Raw genomic sequence first — 21,928 nt, forward strand, 5'->3', positions numbered from 1 at the left:
AAACATTTAATACTTTAAAAACAAAATCTTTTCATAAGGTTTCTTTTTTAAAAAAATACAGCTAAACTGTTAGTCCTCCCATATTAAAACAGATGCTATTAAAATATAATTGTTAGTTACAAAGGGAAATGGAAGTCATATTAAATTAATATCATATTATAGCAAATTAACTTGAAATCTATTTATATTATCAGTTTTCATTTTATTTACAATTTGATGGCTTTAAAAAATTATGCCGCCAACAGACACATGAAAGAACGCTCAACATCATTAATCATCAGAGAAATGCAAATCAAAACTACAATGAGATATCATCTTACACCAGTCAGAAAAAAATCTACAAACAATAAGTGCTGGAGAGGGTGTGGAGAAAAGGGAACCCTCTTGCACTGTTGGTGGGAATGTAAATTGATATAGCCACTATGGAGAACAGTATGGATGTTCCTTAAAAAACTAAAACTAGAGCTACCATATGACCCAGCAATCCCACTACTGGGCATATACCCTGAGAAAACCATAATTCAAAAAGGGTCATGTACCACAATGTTCACTGCAGCTCTATTTACAGTAGCCAGGACATGGAAGCAACCTAAGTGTCCATCGACAGATGAATGGATAAAGATGTGGCACATATATACAATGGAATATCACTCAGCCATAAAAATGAACAAAACTGAGTTATTTGTAGTGAGGTGGCTGGACTTAAGAGACTGTCATGTTGAGTGAAGTAAGTCAAAAAAAGAAAAACAAATACCATATGCTAACACATATGTATGGAATCTAAAAAAAAAAAATTGTCATGAAGAACCTAGGGGCAAGATGGGAATAAAGATGCAGACCTACTAGAGAATGGATTTGAGGATATGGGGAGGGGGAAGGGTAAGCTGGGACAAAGCGAGAGAGAGGCATGGACATATATATACTACCAAACATAAAATAGATAGCTAGTGGGAGGCAGCCACATAGCACAGGGAGATCAGCTTGGTGCTATGTGACCACCTAGAGGGGTGGGATAGGGAGGGTGGGAGGGAGGGAGACTCAAGAGGGAAGAGATATGGGAACATATGTACATGTATAACTGATTCACTTTGTTATAAAGCAGAAACTAACACACCATTGTCAAGCAATTACACTCCAATAAAGATGTTAAAAAAAAAATTATGCCATTGCTGTACACCTGAAACTAACACAACATGGTGAACCAACTATACTTTAATGAAATTTTTTTAAATTATGCTATTTCTCCATGTCTATCATTAGTTGAATTTTATGCAAAAAAAAATTTTTTTAAAGTCTGTTAAAACCAGAGATGATTTTGAAATAAATTGAAACAAAAATGTGTTTCAGGGCTTCCCTGGTGGCGCAGTGGTTGAGAGTCCGCCTGCCGATGCAGGGGAAGCGGGTTCGTGCCCCGGTCCGGGAAGATCCCACATGCTGCAGAGCGCCTGGGCTTGTGAGCCGTGGCCGCTAGGCCTGCGCGTCTGAAGCCTGTGCTCCGCAACGAGAGAGGCCGCAACAGTGAGAGGCCCGCGTACTGCAAAAACAAAAAATAAATTAAAAAAAAAAAAAAAATGTGTTTCATGGTTTCATTAATAGAGCAAGTTACAGAACACAGTTTGACCTTGAACTGTAGATGATTAGCATATGTTGAATGTGGTGGAGAACAGTTTACAGAATTAAGTTTGCCCTGGGAAAAACATGTTAAAGGCACGATTTTAAAACAGATTTCCTGCATTTTCAACTACAAGCAGGCGAGGATTTGTATGAATCACAGAGGATAGGACTGTGGTCTCTGGAGCTGCGAACTGTGGGCCTTTGTAAGTTTTATTTAGCACCCTTGCAAATCCATTGAACAAGCACAGAAATATTTTAGATTTTTGAAACAATTGATTTCTTGAGTTTCAAAATATTTTTCCCATATTTCAACAGCCGTGAAATTACAAAGAGAATAATAACAATATTCTGCAAAGAAGTGTGGTTTTTGTATGAACACCGTTTTTAAAAACTTTACAGTCCAATTTAACTGGCTGGGCTCAGTTTATGGTGCGCGTGTGTGGCTGATGAGTATGTTCTGAAGGAAAAATAAAGTGAGTAATGATTTGTGATTGTTTGCTACCTGTAACCACGTTGACAGCATTAGAGCATAACGCTGGTGACATAATTAAAATGCAAGAGAGCTATGCAACCCTCTGGGGAGAAATCAGAGCCCGAGGAAGGGTAATCTCCCAGCGCCAGGCCCCAGCTCTGCCAGGTTCATTAGGACACCTCAGCCTGGAGCCCTTCACCCATCTGCCAGGGGGGACTTGGCTTTGCCCACCTTCCATGGTTCAGCTCCAGAGCTGGGAACACAGGGCTGAAAGACCACGTGCAACAGGCAAACATGGGTGAGTTCTCCCGTTTATCTTGAATGCCCATGGCCTCTTTTCTCATGCTTTGTACCCCTTCTTAGTCCCAGCTCTTGGTTAAAGATCTGATATCCACATTTATGCCCTCCTGTCATTTTAAGTAGTTGGGTTGCTGCTTCTATTTAAATCTGAAAACTCATCTCTTAAATAGACAGAGGGGGTTGAAGTTAAAGTTCACTCATGAAACTATGAGAACACAGATGGGGTAGCAGAGCCACGGGCCCTGGTGACCAAGCCTGCTAACGTCCCAGGTCTCAAAGCTGCAAAGGCCTCCAGGGGCCATCTGGTTGGGCCTTCAGCTTTCAGCCTTGAGGCAGGTAAGGTGATGGGCCTGGTGACTGCCTAGGTTTGTCAGTCCACCAGGGCAGTAGCGCTGGGACAATGCCAGCCCCCCGACACCGGCCCCACCCCCTGGTGGAGTGAGCTCCTCCCTGTAATGAGCTACACAGCACTTACTTTCTGTGGGTTTCGTGAAGGCTAGAATTTCCGTGGCGGCACTGAGAGGAAACAGTGAAATAGCAGGTGATTACATACAGGCTGTAATCAAACAGGCCAGGCCCTTGTAGACAAAATGAAGAGCATGGATTAAACGACTTCTCAGGTCCTTCTGAGCCCTCTAGTTCTGAGACTCAAAACAATTAGGGAAAAGGCTGGTTTTTCTTCTTTTTTATTAAAGTGTAGTTGATTTACAATGTTGTGCCAGTCTCTGCTGTACAGCAAAGTGACTCAGTTATACACAGGCAGACATTCTTTTTTTTACTATTCTTTTCCATTATGGTTTATCACAGGATGGTGAATATAGTTCCCTGTGCTATACAGTAGGACCTTGCTGTTTATCCATTCTATATGTAATAGATTGCATCTGTTAACCCCAAACTCCCAGTCCAACCCTCTCCCTGCCCCCCTCCACTTGGCAACCCCAAGTCTGTTCTCTATGGCAAAGACTGCTTTTATTTTTTTAATTTTTTTAACATCTTTATTGGAGTATAATTGCTTTACAATGGTGTGTTAGTTTCTGCTTTATAACAAAGTGAATCAGTTATACATATACATATGTCCCCATATCTCTTCCCTCTTGCATCTCCCTACCCCCACCCTCCCTATCCCACCCCTCTAGGTGGTCACAAAGCACAGAGCTGATCTCCCTGTGCTATGTGGCTGCCTCCCACTAGCTATCTATTTTACGTTTGGTAGTGTATGGTAGTCCATGCCACTCTCTTGCTTTGTCCCAGCTTACCCTTCCCCCCCCCCATATCCTCAAGTCCATTCTCTAGTAGGTCTGCATCTTTATTCCTGTCTTACCCCTAGGTTCTTCTGACCATTTATTTTTCTTTGTTTTCTTCTTTTTTTTTGGATTCCATATATGTGTGTTAGCATACGGTATTTGTTTTTCTCTTTCTGACTTCCTTCACTCTGTATGACAGTCTCTAGGTCCATCCACCTCACTACAAATAACCCAGTTTCGTTCCTTTTTATGGCTGAGTAATATTCCATTGTATATATGTGCCACATCTTCTTTATCCATTCATCCAATGATGGACACTTAGGTTGCTTCCATGTCCTGGCTATTGTAAATAGAGCTGCAATGAACATTTTGGTACATGACTCTTTTTGAATTATGGTTTTTTCAGGGTATATGCCCAGTAGTGGAATTGCTGGGTCGTATGGTAGCTCTATTTTTAGTTTTTTAAGGAACCTCCATACTGTTCTCCATAGTGGCTGCATCAATTTACATTCCCACCAGCAGTGCAAGAGTGTTCCCTTTTCTCCACACCCTCTCCAGCATTTATCGTTTGTAGATTTTTTGATGATGGCCATTCTGACCAGTGTGAGATGATACCTCATTGTAGTTTTGATTTGCATTTCTCTAATGATTAATGATGTTGAGCATTCTTTCATGTGTTTGTTGGCAGTCTGTATATCTTCTTTGGAGAAATGTCTGTTTAGGTCTTCTGCCCATTTTTGGATTGGATTGTTTGTTTTTTGGATATTGAGCTGCATGAGTTGCTTGTATGTTTTGGCGATTAATCTTTTGTCAGTTGCTTCATTTGCAACTACTTTCTCCCAGTCTGAGGGTTGTCTTTTCCTGCTTTTAAATCGAGAACACCATCTAGCTTCCTGCTCCCTGGTACCTCCTACATTCCAATTTCTTAGCTAGAAAATTCTCTGCTTCCCCACCCCATCCCCCATCCCCACCTCCAGCCCTTATGCCCCTTGTCTCCAAGTCTTATTATTTCCTTCTTCAAATTGTTTCTCAAGTCTTTAGCTTCTCCTTCCAGTTATATTATTGCACACGCATCCTATCACCTCCCCCACACGTCTGGGCCACTCTTAGGTGCTTAATGTGAGACGAAATTTCCCTGCCTAAAATGTCACTTCCATCACGTCACTGCTCTGATCCACAGAGCACCACCCCTCCCCATGTTCTGGCCTATGCCCCTGCCCACTTGTACTCCTTATTGCCTCCCTGATGTCAATCAACCTTCTCCTCCAGGACTCCACTCTCTAGCTCACCACACCCTGCTCACTCTTGATCAGCTATTTGTTCACACTGTTTCTTTTCCTGAGAAATCCTTCTCCTTCCCCAACCCTTCCAAGTGTTATGGGCTTAACTGTTCCCTTGAAATTCATATGCCGAAGTCCTAACCCCAGAACCTCAGAATCTGACTCTACTTGGAGATTGTGTTTTAAAGGAATAATTAAGTTAAAATGAGGTCATATGGGTGGGGCTAATCCAATATGACTGGTGTCTTCATAAGAAGAGGAGAAGAGGACACAGACGTGCATGGAGGGGAGAGCATGTGAGGATATGAGGAGAAGACAGCCACCTACAAGCCAAGGAGAGAGGCCTCAGAAGACAACCATTTTGCTGATACCTTGATCTTGGAGTTCCAAGACCTAGTCTCCAGAATTGTAAGGAAATAATATCTGATGTCGATGCCCACCAGTCTCTGGTACTTTGTTACACAGCCCCAGAACTCACACATCAGTATCACCCACTCACCAAAGGATCCGTTTGAGTCCCACATTCTCTGACTGCTCTTGTCTATCCTGTTCTCCCCTTTCTCTGAATATCATGATGGAACTATTGAGAGTTCAGCTGGGCAAGGAAAGACATGAGGATGTGATAGTGATAAGAAGTAGTGACAGGGACTTCACTGGCAGTCCAGTGGTTAGGACTCCGAGCTCGTTTCCACTGCAGGGGATGCGGGTTTGATCCCTGATTGGGGAGCTAAGATCCCACATGCTGCACAGCGCAGGCAAAAAAAAAAAAAAAGTGTAGTGTCAAATCGATAGCAACAATGGATTACAGGTCCAAGTTGGGTCAAAACTTGTGGGAGTTGGGAGTTCCAAAGATAAGTGGTCATAGTGGGAGATTGAGATGAGTAGGAGAGGCAGTCATGACAAGGGGTCACATCCAGTGGTTTGCTCTTCAACTGGCACTTTAAGTTGCACTTATGATCAATCTCTCAGAGGCTAGTTGTTAACAATTTTCGAATTGTCCCAGTTGTTCTGGCACCTCCAAGTTATCACATTCACTATTCAGTACTTAGTAGCCTCCAGCGGGGCAAGGGAAAGGAGATCTGTCAAAGGGCTCCTCGATTCAGGGCTACAAGGTGAGGATGAAGCCTGTAAAACAGAAGGTTAGGGGAGCACAGGGAGCTAACTTACACTGGGGGCACAGCAAAGAAGAAGAAACCCAGTGCCCTCAGTGAGCTTACCTACTAGTAGGGGTTGCAAATGCTCCAGGGGCCACTGGTGACAGTACATCTATTCCCACAGAAAAGTCAAAATAAGGCACATTCCCAGTCCAGCTCATGAAAGTCTATTTTGAAGTTAGAAATGGGTCAAATAAACCATACATCTTTCAAATACAGCTCTCTTGCAGTCATCAAAAAAAAAAAAAAAAGACTAAGGTAGCCCTTTATGAACTAATAAGAAATGAATGTCAGAAATGTTAAGAAAGAATCCAGGGACACAACAGTGTGTGTAGTATGCTTCCATTGTGTAAAAATGGGCGAACATACACACACACTTGGACTTACACACACACGAACTTGTGTATTAGAATAATTCTGGAAAGGTATACAAGAAACAGGCAACACTGACTCTGAAGAGGGGAACTGAAGGACCAGGGTGAGAAGAGAACTTAACTTTTTTAAATTGGAGTATAGTTGACTTACAATGTGTTAGTTTCAGGTGTACAGCAAAGTGATTCAGTTATATGTATATATCTATTCTTTTCCATTATAGTTTATTACAAGATATTGAATATAGTTCCCTGTGCTATACAGTAGGACCTTGTTGTTTATCTATTTCATATATGAGTCTGGATCTGCTAATCCCAAACCCCTAATTTATCCCCCCACCCCAGCTATCCCCTTTGGTAACCATAAGTTTGTTCTCTATGTCTGTGAGTCTGTTTCCATTTTGTAAATAAGTTCATTTGTATCATACTTTAGATTCCATATACGTGATTATCATATGATATTTGTCTTTCTCTGTCTGACTTACTTCACTTAGTATGATAATCTTTAGGTCCATCCATGTTGCTGTAAATGGCATCATTTCTTTCTTTTTTATGGCTGAGTAATATAAATACATATATATATATATATATATATATATATATATATATATATATACACCTCATCTTCTTTATCCATTTATCTGTTGATGGACATTTAGGTTGCTTCCATGTCTTGGCTATTGTAAACAGTGCTGCAATGAACACTGGATGTATATATCTTTTCGAATTATGGTTTTCTCCAGATATATGCCCAGGAGTAGGACTGCTGGATCATATGGTAACTCTATTTTAAGTTTTTTAAGGAACCTCCATACTGTTCTCCATAGAGGTTCCACCAATTTACATTCCCACCAAGACTGTAAGAGGAGAACTTACTTTTATTGTATTTCCTTTTTTACTGTTTGCATTTTTATCACACGGTGTTACTTTTTCAGTTAAAAAAAACTAATTAATAAAAAGTAAATATGCACACTTGGAAAGAATAAAGTCAGTTTAACTTTTCCTCTCATACTGTATTCAAACCAAAGTCCAGATGGATTAAAATTGTTACATTTTTAAGAATTAATTATATATTGCAATCATCAATGAAATAATTGATTCAAGCAAGAGCTATCAATGGATTTAAAAAGCAAGTAGTGAGAGTTTTTTGGGGGAACAAGAGAGTCACACAGTCTCAAAGCTTCACCCCACAGATTACTTTTTAATTGTGGAAGAAAATTTAACCTGATCTCTGGGTGAGGAAGGATGTTTTCAAGCATAAAAACAAAAGACAAAATCCACCCCCCCACTGACACACATACAAATTAAACAGGTCTGATTGCACACAAATTCAAATTTTCTTTCCCTCAAGAAAATTCCACTGTAAACCTAAGAAAAAGTAATCTTCAAATTTCAAAGAATAACTACTATGAATATGGTAATGAGTTAGCATATGTATTATATAAAAAACTGACACAAATTGACTTTTAAAAAATAAGATCACAATAGGAAAATGGACAAAGGAAAAAGATATTTCACAGAACATATGATAATAGGAAAAAAAATCTTGCTGCATCATTCATCAGTCATGCCAAGTGAGACGAGATTGCACTTTTTACTTTTCAAATTAGCCAAAATTTGAAACGGGAGAGTACTTAAAGTAACAGGCAGCCTCACTGAGGCTGGAGGAAATATAAATCAGTTGAAATGCTCTAAAAAGAATTTAGCCAGTGTACATCAAGAATTGAAAAACAGTTCATAGGACTTCCCTGGTGGCGCAGTGGTTAAGAATCCGCCTGCCAATGCAGAGGACACGGGTTCAAGCCCTGGTCTGGGAAGATCCCACATGCTGCGGAGCAACTAAGCCCATGCACCACAACTACTGAGCCTGTGCTCTAGAGCCCGTGAGCCCCAACTGCTGAGCCTGTGCGCCACACCTACTGAGCCTGCGCTCCTAGAGCCCGTGCTCCGCAACAACAGAAGCCACCGCAGTGAGAAGCCCACGCACCACAATGAAGAGTAGCCCTCGCTTGCCGCAACTAGAGAAAGCCCGCGCCCAGCAACCAAGACCCAACGCAGCCAAAGAATAAAAAAACAAACAAAAAAAAACAGTTCATATACATCAACTTAATAATTCCAGTTCTATGACATTAATCTAGATAAATAAGCCGAATGCAAACAAAGCTTTATCTAAACTATTCATCACATCATTGTTTATAATAGCAAAACACTGGAAGCCACTCAAACATCCAGTAATAGGGAAATAGTTAATTACATTACAATACTTCCGTACAATAGACTATCTTGCAGCCAATAAAATCAGGATTTCTTTTTGGTGAGATAATAATAAGTCAAATAGCAGCAAACAAAACCATACAGTTGGATCCCTACTTGGATTTTTTTTTAAGAAAACCGTTAAAAAAGAATTGGAAGATTAACAATGATCATCTCTGTGTAGTGAGACTATACGTGATTTTTATGTTCTTATTTATACTCCTTTGACTTTTCTAAACTTTGAATCGATTTTATAATAGGAGAAAATTTTATGTAATAATGGTAATAGCAACATAAAAGCTAACGTTTATTGGGCATTTCTTACATGCCAGGCACATTACCTGTATTATCTCATTTATAGATACTCCTGTGTTGGAGGGATTCTCATTACTTCCACTTTACAGATAAAGAGATCAAACTCAGTGTTAGCTCCAGAAATCAAATCAGGCAGTCTCTCTCCAGAGCGCACGTTTGAAGAATTTTAATTGATGAAGTGAAATGCTCCTGATAATTAAATATTATGACAATTTTTTTGTAATGAACAGAGAAAAATATTGACATCAAAATGTTAGCAGCGGTTATCTCTGGGGATGGAATTTGGGATGATTACAATATTTTTATTTTTATTTATATTTTTAAAAATAATCATAGATTACTCTGATGATAAAGGAAAATGATAAAAAAATATGAAGTATTAATATTATGGGTTAACTCAGAAAACTGACAGCCATGCAGTAGGAACATTTTAATTAGAAAGTATATTTTGAGTTCCAAAAAATTTGAAAATACAGCCCCTTCATAGAGAGGTGGCTGACTGTGCCATTTTTGACAACTCAATATACTTATACAGCAAGATAATAGCACTTTTTCAGTACCTACCAAGTACTTCTTTGTATATACCAAAGTGCTAGTGCAGTTGTTTTTTATTACTTTCCCTTATCTCTCTTTTTCTAAATTTTGTAAATTTATTTTTTATTGAAGTATAGTTGATGTAAAATATTATGTGAGTTTCTGGTGTACAGCAAAGTGATTCAGATATATATACTTTTTCATATTCTTTTCCATTATGGTTTATTACAGGATATTGAATATAGTTCCCTGGCTAGCACAATATTTTGAACATAGAATTATCTCCATAAATGTCTATTGATGAAAAGTGGCAATACTAAAAGAAATGTTCTGGAAAAAAATTTTTTTTTAAATTAATAGGCACAATAACATAAAGTAAGCATCTTATAAGGTGAATTGATTCCTAGCTGAGTCATATTAAGACCTAAAGCTGCACTGCCTATTATTCAGATTCTTTCCAAGACAATCGGATAAAGAAAGCTTGTGAATATAGAACATCAGAAAGAAGGAAAGCAAGATTCATTCTCAAATCCAAAGTTAGGTCCAAAGACACTTCCTCAGAAAAATATCTGCTTCCTGCTGTGTTTTCACTGAAGCGTTTGCTGTAATTAAGTATACCCTCTCTTCTCTTTCACTCATTCTCTTCCCTTCCCTACTTCTAACTCAGTCTCAGTCCTCAGGGGACTGTTAGTGTCATTCCTTCCTCAAAAATAGAAGCTTGTACCACTTCTAAATTGACTTCCTGAGTCAGGAAAGCTACTGAGAGAGCTTGGGCACCTCCTAGAGGAAGCTGGCAAGCCTGTCAATCTGGTTTGGTTTGCAGAGAAACACTGCCATCTAGTGCAAGAAAAAGCAATGCTTCCATTCATTTTCTTGAGCTAATGGTGGATAAAATATTTATAGCACAATCTCACTTTTAGGTTGAATCACATTTAAGCTTTCCCAGGAAAATGTCTGAACTTCTTTCTACCGTAAAACGTATATTTCAGTGAATTGAAAAAACACGTGGGACTTCCCTGGTGGCACAGCGGTTAAGAATCCGCCTGCCAATGCAGGGGACAATGGTTCGAGCCCTGGTCCGGGAAGATCCCACATGCCGTGGAGCAACTAAGCCCATGGGCCACAACTACTGAGCTTGCGCTCTAGACCCCGCGAGCAACAACTACTGAGCGCACGTGCCACAGCTACTGCAGTCCACGTGCCTAGAGCCTGTGCTCCACAACAGGAGAAGCCACCGCAATGAGAAGCCCACGCACCGCAACAAAGAGTAGCAGCAACGAAGACCCAACGCAGCCAAAAATTAAATAAATAAATTTATTTAAAAAGAAAGAAAAAACACGTAATTGGGTGATTCCTATAGAAATCACCAGAAACCTGAGCTAGACAGGAAAGGGAATGAGGAGAGAATAAAGGTATCTTTAGTTCATGATTAATTTGCTGTTTCCCTCATTATTACTGCTACTTTAGCTTGTCTGTGTACATATTTAGATTCTTTGTCAAAAGCTTCACCTAACCCAGTCCCATGGACTCAAGATTACATATGTGCTCGTCAGCAAAACTTCCTGATGTGATAGTCTGCTTTGGTAATCTCGTTTTGGGAATATGCTATTAAGAAATGACTTTCAAAATAGAGATGAACTAACACAACATTGTAAAGCAACTATACTCCAATAAAAATTAATTTAAAAAATACAGATGAACTGATGATCCAAAGCTCAGAGTAAAGACTTAAGATTTATTGGCTTCCCTGGTGGCTCAGTGCAGGGGACACAGGTTCGAGCCCTGGTCTGGGAAGATCCCACATGCTGCAGAGCAAATAGGCCCGTAAGCCACAACTACTGAGCCTGTGCTCTAGAGCCCACGAGCCACAACTACTGAGCCCGCGTGCCACAGCTACTGAAGCCTGCGTGCCTAGAGCCCATGCTCCGCAAAAGGAGAAGCCACCGCAATGAGAAGCCTGCACACTGCAACGAAGAGTAGCCCCTTCTCGCTGCAACTAGAGAAAGCCCACGCACACACAGCAAAAAAGACCCAACACAGCCAAAAATAAATTACTTTAAAAAATAATAAAAAATAAATAAATAAATAAGATCATTGAGTGCTAGTCCAAAACACTTACTAAAAAAAAAAAGAAAGACACCATTTAGTGTGAAGAGGTAAGCCACAGTGTGGGAAAATATATTTAAAATACATGTACTTAACAAAGGACTTATATGTAGATTAGTAAAGACCTCCTATAAAGTGATTTTTTAGAAGCTAGAAAACCCAATAGAAAAATGGGCAAAATTATGGACAATTATTCATTTCACAAAGAAGATATCCATCAAATAGTTATCAAGAAAAGGTCAACTAATATGTGGCAGCCTGGATGGGGGGCAGTTTGGGGGAGAATGGCTACATGTATATGCATGGCTGAGTTGCTTTGCTGTGCACCTGAAACTATCACAACATTGTCAATCGGCTATACTCCAATATAAAATAAAAAGTTTTTTTTTAAATTTGAAAGAGAAAAGCTCAACTAAGCCCACAATTCTATACCGCTATATACCCACTAGAATGACAAAAATAAATAAGACATTACCAAGTATGGATAGGATAAGGAAAACCTGGAACCTTCATATACTCCTCGTGGGAGTGTAAAATGGTCCAACCACCTTTGGAAATTGCTTCACAAGATGTACTAAAGCTGAAACACTTGTGTACTCTATGACCCAGCAATTCCACCCCTAGGCATGTATTCAACAGCGATGTATACAAATGGTCACCAGAAGACATTCGTAAGAATGTTCATGGCCTCATTATTTGTAATAGCCGAAATCGTCATATAAGCCAAATGCCCACAACAGGACAGGCCACAGCAGTGAGAGCCCCGAGCACCGCAAAAAAAAAAAAGAGAGAGAGAGGGAGTGGGTAAATATATTGTGTTATATTCACACAGTGGAATAATATAAAGCAGTCAGTGAGAATGAGTCAAATGAATAGATCTTATAACCATCACGTGGAGTGCAAGAAACAAACAAAATACAAAAATAATGTTTCCATATACATAAGGTCCAAAAACTGGTATAAAATCAATCTAAGGTGTTCTAAGTCAGAGTAGTGGTTATCTGGGGGAGGCGGAAAGACTGGAAGGGGACTTCTGAGTCTGGTAAAGGTCTCTTCCTTGACCTGAGCGCTGGTGACAAAAGCTTATTCAATTTGTGAGAATTCATGGAGCTTATGCACAATTAAGACCTGTGAACTCTGTTGCAAAGAGGTTTTATTCCAATAAAAATTTGCTTAATCAGTCTAACGAACAATGTGCAAGATCTCTATGGAAATGTCTCAAACTCTATTAAAAGACATTAAAGAATATTCAAATAATGGAAGTGTATGTCATATTCACAGAGAGGGAACGTCACTATCACAAAATTCAAATTCTCTACAAATTTATCTACAGCTTTATTGCAAGCCTGATTTTTAAAAATCCTTAGGGGGTTTTCTGGGAAGTGTGAAAAGCTGGATCTAAAATTTTTAGAGAGGAGCATGGGTCTAGAGTAACCAGTACAGTACACTCCTGGAGAAGAGGAATAAAGTGGTATAAGGAATTTATTGGGATTTAAATCAATTAAGGCAATTTGATATCGGCACAGGGATACACAAATTTGTCGGGAGAATAGTATAGAAAGCAGAAACAATCTCAGACATAGATAGAAATTTTATGTTTGCATACCAATAAATGGAACTGGGAAAATGAGTTATTCACATAAAAATGGATACTTACATCACATCATGCTCAAAATTCATTATAGATAGATTAATAACTCAAATGTGAAAAGCAGAACTTTAAAATGTTCAGAAGAAAATATTAAGAAATATCTTTAAAACTTCAGATTAGGGAAGGGCCCCTAGGGATCCCAGCCCTAGGATTCACTGGCTGTGAGATCCTGGGCCAGTTACTCCCTGTTCTTTAGTTTCCACATCTGAAAAGTAAGGATATTTGTAGCACCCACCACACAGAGTTGTTGAGAGGTTTCCATGACGAATACGCAAAAAGTGTTGAAAACACTGCCCGACACTTATTAAGTGGTATATAGGTTCTTGCTTTTGTCATTATTATTATTTGTTGTTGCTGTAGAAGTAGTTACACTCAGTTACAAGGGACAGGCATTCTCAACTTGGCAGATCTATGCCTAACAACGTTCAGAAATTTTAGTAACTAAGGGAAGAAAAGGATATTCAATAGTGGAGGGTAGCAAAGAAGACGGAAAAGCAACAGAAAAACATAATAAAGAAAGGACAAATTAAGAATTTTTGATCCACTCCTATCAAAAGCCAAACATATGTAAATGGATTGAATTACTCTAGTCATCATTTCATTTAATCTGTATCTGTGTGCATCCCTGCTGCTTACCCCCGAAATGCCCCCACCAAGAATAAGCTCCATGGGGGTGTATTTTTGTCTTCTTTCTGTCTACTTCCACATTCTGAAATGCACAGTGCATCGTGGAAATCCAATAAAAATCATTTGATCAAGAGGACAGAATCTCCAACCTTGATGGTGCAAACATGAACCGGACAATGTGTTCTTTGTCTATTTGGAGGCACATTTTCTGGTAAGTTGCTGCAGAAATCAGAAACATAGCAAAGCAGAATCATCTTGGAGGTCCAGTAGACTTTGCAGTAAGTCTTTTATGCTCATCTATTATAACAAGTAAATATTTATGACTACCTAGAGTGTTTTAAATAGTTCTTTAATTTCACAGTATTTTTACTACATGTTCATAAAACATAGAAAAACTGCAATGTACAGAATTATGACTCACCTGCCCAAACAAATGACATTACGCAGATACAACATTTTGTGATTTTGCCGCTATAAGGGTGTGTTTTTTCTGCAGTAATTTTACTGTTATACCATGCTTTTTATTAAAAGATTTATTACCGTCATCCTAATTTTATCAGCCAGTTGAACACAGCATTTCCTGCTTTTGCAAGTGACACTTAAAATACTGAAAAACTGATTTTTTTAAAATTCTGTGAACGATAACACTTAATTTCATTTCTAACTGACCAAATAGTAACATTGCTTTGTCACCTAAAGCCAGTCAGATTCCATGAGTTTATAAAAACATTATTTTGTGCAAGTCCCACAAATGATAGTTCTATGATCTGAAATATCCAGTGTTTACTAATTCCTCCCCAATAAACTTTAAGGGTTTATAATAGACACCCAAATCACCATTTGAGAGCTACATATTAGGAGAAATCAATCAGAATTAGTACAAGGTTGAATAACTAGTGCAGTAGGCCTTTCTTCCCATCCTCTTGACTCGCTGGGCCCCCCTCCCCCTCCCATCAAAACAAGAAGCTGATTTTTGTTTCTGGTTTCATCATATCAGTGTCTGGTTTATAACTAAATTAATCTCTCATTGCTTTGTGGATAGCATCTCTAACAGACATTACCTTTTTGTCAATAGTTTGACACTTCTAGAAGAAATGAGATCCAGCGAGTGCGAGCACCTCCTCTAACAGAGCGTTTGTTAGGGTAAGTGTTGCTGGTAAACCTTTGGGACAGCAGGGTTTAAGGGCTGATTCTGTGAGAATCCAGTGTCACCAGTAGGTGGCGTACCTGGTCAGAAATCCATAGGCTGTGGGTATGTATGGAGGTTACAGACAGCTACAAATGTTGGAAGCAGAAACTGAAGAGATGCTCATGGCCCAGATAGACTAGCAAATATCAGGAAGTGGGTATTTAATAACTGAGGCACAATAGTAACCGAAAGTGTAGGATGTAAGTGAAGGATAGCACCACTAAGCTGGAGCAGCCCTCCACTTTGAGTGCTACAGGTGCTCTCTCTTGGGTGATGGAGCCCCAGTCTCTGGTCCTCTGGGCCAGGGCTCTCTCCGTCTAGCTGTCGGTGGATTCCAGCCACCTGCCCTTCAGCAGGCAGCCAGTAGATCCCCAGCTTAGCTGAAGGCACAGGCTTGGTGGGGATTCAGGAACTAGGCCCAGCAGGTTCCCGCATCTGGGATACATGAACCTACAGATACCATTACACTGGCTGTTTAAACCCAGGTCTCCTAAGAGTCCCCTCCCTCATGGATGTAGATTTTGCTAGCTGGGCTCTCTGTACAAAGTTAATAAAAAAGCTAATAGGTGTCCATTCCCTTCCCCTTCCTTCCCCTGCCCTTCCTTAGCTGTACCCTGCCCCAGGCAGTCAAATGCCCACCAGGTTTATACTTCAGTCTCCTAAGACTTTAGGTAGCTTGAGCCAGTTCCTCAGAGCACGATCACTTCCCAGTTCACAGAAAAAATGGAATTTCTGTTGCCTCAAAATTAGACTAGATCCTGAGCCATGATCACCTTCTAAATGACCAGCCATCCACTTCTGCGGCATCTCTAAAATATCTCTATGTTCACAGCATAAAGGGTGTCCTTCCATTATCATATTCCAATTTTAAGTCCGCTTCCAGTAAAAAGAGGTGATACTGGTTTTAATGAATGATTCCTGCAATCGGCCGCAAAAAAGATGGAACAGTTATGCATGGGGGCTGCTGACTGTCAATTAATGGATATGCTGTTCCCTGGTTATACTGCCTTGAAGAAAAGGAAATTCCAAACTAAGCCAAATCATGAATATATCCAGAATTTTAAAATATTACAAGCAGGTTTTAAGAGAATGGATGTTGACAAAATAATTCTTGTGGACAAATCATTGAAAGGAAAGTTTCAAGTCTATTTTAATTTGCTCAGTGGTTCAAGAAAATTTTTATGCGAGTACGATGGAAAAGACTATGACCCTACTGTAGCTGCTAGACAAGGTCAAGATATATCAGGAGCATTTTCCCTGTTGTTAGGGTTTGAACAAACCAGCAGTACAGCTCCTTGGAGGCCAGTTAGACTCAAACACTAATACAGGTTCTGGCTGGGAGAAAAGATCTTGCCTTAGGCAATGGGTATTATGAAGCAGTGAGGTTAACGCCGCAGGTGAATGTACTGAAACAGCTGACACGTAGGAGAAGCAAAGGATTTCTACTTTGGAAAGCTAAGGAACTTTGAACTGATTGCCAGGAAAATGAGGAAGAAGATTGCCCTGTATTGGGAGTGTGGCATCTCTGTACCACAGATGAAGCTTTGTGATTCCTAAGGAAGGGGCCCCATGGGAAGGACCAGCAGAGCATTAACAGCCTGGACCAGCAAAGCAGCAACATCTGAATGCTTCACTCCAAATCGTGCTTAACTCTAAAACACTCTCCTTTATTATACTTAGAGGACTTGCTGGTTTCTTTCCATAAGCAAAAAGCACTTCTTAAAGTGCCCTTTGCAGCAGTGTTATTTATTTTCCAATTAGTTTGAGTTGGGATCATTTTCCTTACAGCACAGTATTAACATCTAGTGGGTTCACCTCAGAAATGAAGAGGCTGATCTTGGGAGCTCTCCTTTGTGCTCCTGGTAAACGATGATTTCTGGGGAGGATGTGTTATGAGGTGGAGACTTCATAGAGAAATGCAAAGACTGAATTGAAGTAAGCTACAGTGAAATCTGGTTACAGAACATTTTAATGACTTTTACCACCATTAATAAGAGGGAAAAAAGAAATCCAATGAAAACTTTTCAGCTCTTACTTCATTTAACCTCTCTGTCCTTTTGAATACCATATACTCCTATCTCATTTGAGAAAGGATTTAGGATAAGTTTAATATTTTTGGAATGTAGTATAATAGGTTGATCTTTTCTTACTTTTTCAATTACTTTTTTAACAGCTTTATTGAAATATAATTCATATGGTATACAATACCCTTGTTTAAAGTGCAAAATTCAATGGTTTTGGTATATTCACAGAACTGTGCGTCCATCACCATAGTCAATTTTAGAAACTTTTCGTCACCCCAAAGAGAAACCCACACGCATTAGCATTCATCCCTATTTAACCTCAAGCCCCCAGCCCTAGGCAACCACCAATCTACTTTATGTCTCTATAGATTTGCCTACTCTGGGTATTTTATATAAATACCATATATAAATATGGTATAAATACCATATAAATACCATATATAAATTTATATACATACCATACCATATGTAATATTTTCAGACTGGCTTCTTTCACTTAGGTAAGGTTTACCCATATTGCAGCATGTGTCAGTACTTCCTTCCTTTTATTGCCAAATAATACTCCATGGTATAAATACACCACATTTTATTTATCCATTTGTCAGTTGATGGATGAAGACAACGTGGGTTGTCTTCACTTTGGGGGTATTATGAATAATGCTTCTGTGAACCTCTGTGTACAAGTTTTTGTGTGAATGTGTGTTTTCATCTTTCTTTGGTACACACCTAACAGTGAAATTGTTGGGTCATATGGTAACTCTGCATTTTATCTTTCAAGGAACTTTCAGACTGTCTTCCAAGGCGGCTGCACCATCCATTACTTCGTATCTAAAAAGTTTCTCAGTGCTCCAGAGATTTAATCACACTATCCAATTAATTTTCTCCTTATTTTTCTACGATATTATATTTTAAATTCACTAATCGCATATGGGCTGCATTCAGTAGATGTGAAGTTTGGATTTTCCTCCAAATTCCTCACCAGTGATTCCAGAATCATTGCTGAGTAATCTTTAATCTCCTCTTTGATATGTCTTCTCTTCTTTTATATATCACATTTTTATATTTAATAAATGATAATTCTGAGTTGTTCATGCTGTCCCATTGATCAGTCCAAGTCAATACCACGTTATTTTAAAGACTGTAACTTTTTTTTTTAATAATGCATGTTACTAATCGTTCCTTATCACTCTACATTTTTGGAATATTCTTTGTTTATTATGTCGTTTGAACTTCAGAAAATTTGTATTTACTCCTTTGAAAAAAAAACCAACGGGATTTTATCACTATTGCATTAGCTCTTTAAGTTAATTTGAGATGTTATTATTTTTACAATATTTAAGTCTTCTACCTTGAAACATACAATTTCTGCAGGAGAAACTTCAGAACAAGTCTTGAGTACTTAGTGACTTGTTTCCTCTATGAAATAAAGGAAAAAGAAGAATCAAAAATGCTTCTGAAAAAAAAAAATGCTTCTGAGATTCGGGGTCTGAGTGACTAAGAGGACCTTAATACAAGCCGACAGAGTATTGCTAAGGGCTATCAGAAAGAAGAGGGAAATGTTTTCAATGTTACTTTGGAGGACAGAAAAACAGTCAATGTCTCAAAATTATGAGGAGATAGATTCGGCCAAACATACTAAACCATTTTACATAGTAGAGCTCTCCAAAAATGAAAAAAAAAAACAAAACTGTTGTGTGAGAAGGTAAACCCTTCATTTCCGGAGGCATTCAGATGAAGATGGATTACCAAGTATCAAGATGACAGCCCTCCTATTTCTAACCGTCTGTGCTGACTGCTTGTTCTCCAAATGGCCTTAGTATAATTGAAACAAGGAACTGGAATTTATGAAGAAGAAACGTAAAAGAAGATCAGAGTCAAGGATGGGCTTTGGGTAGTGCTCAAAGGAAGGAGAAAGAAGAGATAAAAGAAGAGAAAGAGGGCTTCCCTGGTGGCGCAGTGGTTGAGAGTCTGCCTGCCGATGCAGGGGACACGGGTTCGTGCCCCAGTCTGGGAGGATCCCATGTGCCGCAGAGCGGCTGGGCCCGTGAGCCATGGCCACTGAGCCTGCGCGTCTGGAGCCTGTGCTCCGCAGTGGGAGAGGCCACAACAGTGAGAGGCCCGCGTACCACAAAAAAAAAAAAAAAAAAAAAAAAAAAAAAAAAAAGAAGAGAAAGAGATGATTCGAATGACGAAGTAAACACTAGAGAAAAATCACAGACCCATGGATGATAATGGAGGACCAAGGAAAGGCTGGCTAATAGTCAAATACAACAGAGAGGCTTAGAAAGTAAAGTAGTAAGATTTACTTTCTAGTAAAGCTTAGAAGAGTCACTAGATTCAAAAATAAAGTCATAGGACAACCCGGCGAGTGAAGGTCCAGTAGATCTATTTGACAATAGAGTCATAATTGAGTGACACTGTAAAGTCAAGTGAAGGTTTATTTTTTCCTGTTGAAGAGGTTGTGCACATCCGAAGTTCAAAGTCCAGACAGTACAGATTTAGAGATAGAAAGTACAATAGACCCTGGCATTTGTAACTTTGATACTCATGGTTCTTACTGTTTGTCAATGACCCCACGATCCAAGGCAAGTAGTAATTTTTAAATGTTGCCAAAGCACACACTGGAATCATGTCTGCTGCGAAAGTGCTGTGCAGGAGTGAGTCACTTTTTTGGAGAGCGAGCCTAGCCAGCTGCCCAACATCTGTATCATATCATGGCTTTGTTATTCTCTACTAATCTCTGAATAGGCTGTAACTGTCATGAAGTGGTAGGAACTCTACTTCTTCATAGATCCAGACAAGCTCATGGATCATGTTGCTATTATGGTGATGTACTATGACAAATTACTTTAGTCCAGGTGACGCTTGACCAATGTGTGGTTTAGGGGCACCGACCCTCCTCGAAGTAGAAAATCCTAATGTAATTTAAGTGGACCATCGGCATCCACAGTTCCTCCATATCTTCCATCCACGGTTCCTCCTCCACAGTTCCGCCCATAGATTCAACCAACCATGGATCGTGTAGTGCTATAATATTTACTAATGAAAAAGAATCTGCATGTAAGTGGACCCACACTGTTCAAACCATGTTGTTTAAGGATGAACTGTACTTTACAAAGCCACCGAAGTGCCTGAAAACATCACCATGATGTCTTGGATATTCTCTCCATTTTCTGGGGGGAATCATACATGAGAGATACTCAACACAGTGCGATTTTTGAAGCTCTCAGGACACATCTCTTAAAATTATTAAGATTCTACTTACTGGAAGAGGTGAGGCTATCACTGTAGAAGAAAGCTCTCTCAGGAAATGGGAAGGGCTGGTTTTTAGCTCAAAGAAGGAAGAATTTGGAAAGAAGAATAAAGGATGTGTCTCAGACTATTTCCCCAGAGAGCAGACCTCAGAAAAATTGTATCTGCATGTCCTTTATTGTATCTGCATGTGATCTCAAGAAAGAGTAAAAGAGAGTGAAGCAGTGAGAAGCTGCACAAGATATGTTACTGAGTTGCTTGATCCCATGGACCTCTTGAGAAGCCATATGACATCGTCTCAGGACTGCCAGTCTGGGATGAGAAAGGAGGAAGCATTTATCCAGCAGCTTGCATCCCTCACTAGTCAAAGAACATTCCAGGAAGCATTAGCTCTCCAGCACTTCTGGGTTGTACTTATGAGGATACCGAGGGGTGCCTGCAGAGTCCCAAGCCACGGTGAAAACAGGTAAGTCCTAGGATGGGAGGCAGGAGGTGCTGGCAGAATGCCTCCATGTGCAGTTGGTTGGGTGGCTGGAACAAAAGATAAGTGTGCCTGAAAGGATCTGAAGTGGTACATGAGAGATGCCTGATCCAAGATGTTTGTGGTTTAAGAAGACGCGTGTTGGTGTGAATAGGATGATAAGAAAACTCAGACCAGGTCCTGGCTCCTCTCAGGGCAAAAAGATGCCAGGCACTCTTACAGGAATGAGGATGCTGTGTTAGGAATGAGTATTTGCTATAAGTAGAGAAGAGTTGTCCAAACCACCGGGAAGAGCAGACTGAAAGGATGATGGGATAGTGGTAGGGGTCCATCTGATGCCAAGCATCATGAACTTTTAATTCTTTGCATTTTCTCCATGAGTGCCTTCACCCTAAGAGTAGGAACTGAGAAGGCAGACTCTGTGGGTCGGGTGGAGTGGTATGGGGCATCTAGCAATGGTTGGGTGGGAAGGTCATCAGAGTGGTGGGGAGGGCAGCATGGAAGCAGCTGATCAGAGAATCAAGAGTAGGTACAACAGACAAAGTAAAACCAAGGCCCCAATGTATAGAGGTTTCTGTGACAATAGGAGCAGAGCAGGAGCATGGGAGAAAGAATAAAAAAGGAAGCAGTGGCATCTGGAAGGTGGAACAGAGCCGTACACCGATGACAAAGTCTACAGCACACTCAGTGCTACCAGGTGAAGACATAAGTGTCTGTATCCTGCAGTGAATTGAGTAATAGGGTTGTTGACATCGCCAAGAAGGAGTTGAGAAGGAAAGAAGGAAACTGACATGGTTCCTGAAGTGGTCCAGGACAGAATAAACAGTATTAGATGATACTGGTGATGATTTGGAGGTGGCTAAGCCAGTGGTAGTAGAGTCCTCAGATGATAATAACTAGAAGAAAGCCTGTTGAAAGCGGTGGGGTATGACCTCATCATAGAAGAGTTTAAGGAGCCAGCATGTTAATGAACAATCAAAGCAGCTGCTGAGGTTTAAAGACAAAGCAAGATTTGCTTCAATAAAGACTTACACGAGCACTATTTCTCCAGGACGTGTTGG

The sequence above is a fragment of the Delphinus delphis genome, chromosome 4, assembly GCF_949987515.2.
Source record: "Delphinus delphis chromosome 4, mDelDel1.2, whole genome shotgun sequence".
NCBI classification, from domain to species: domain Eukaryota; kingdom Metazoa; phylum Chordata; class Mammalia; order Artiodactyla; family Delphinidae; genus Delphinus; species Delphinus delphis.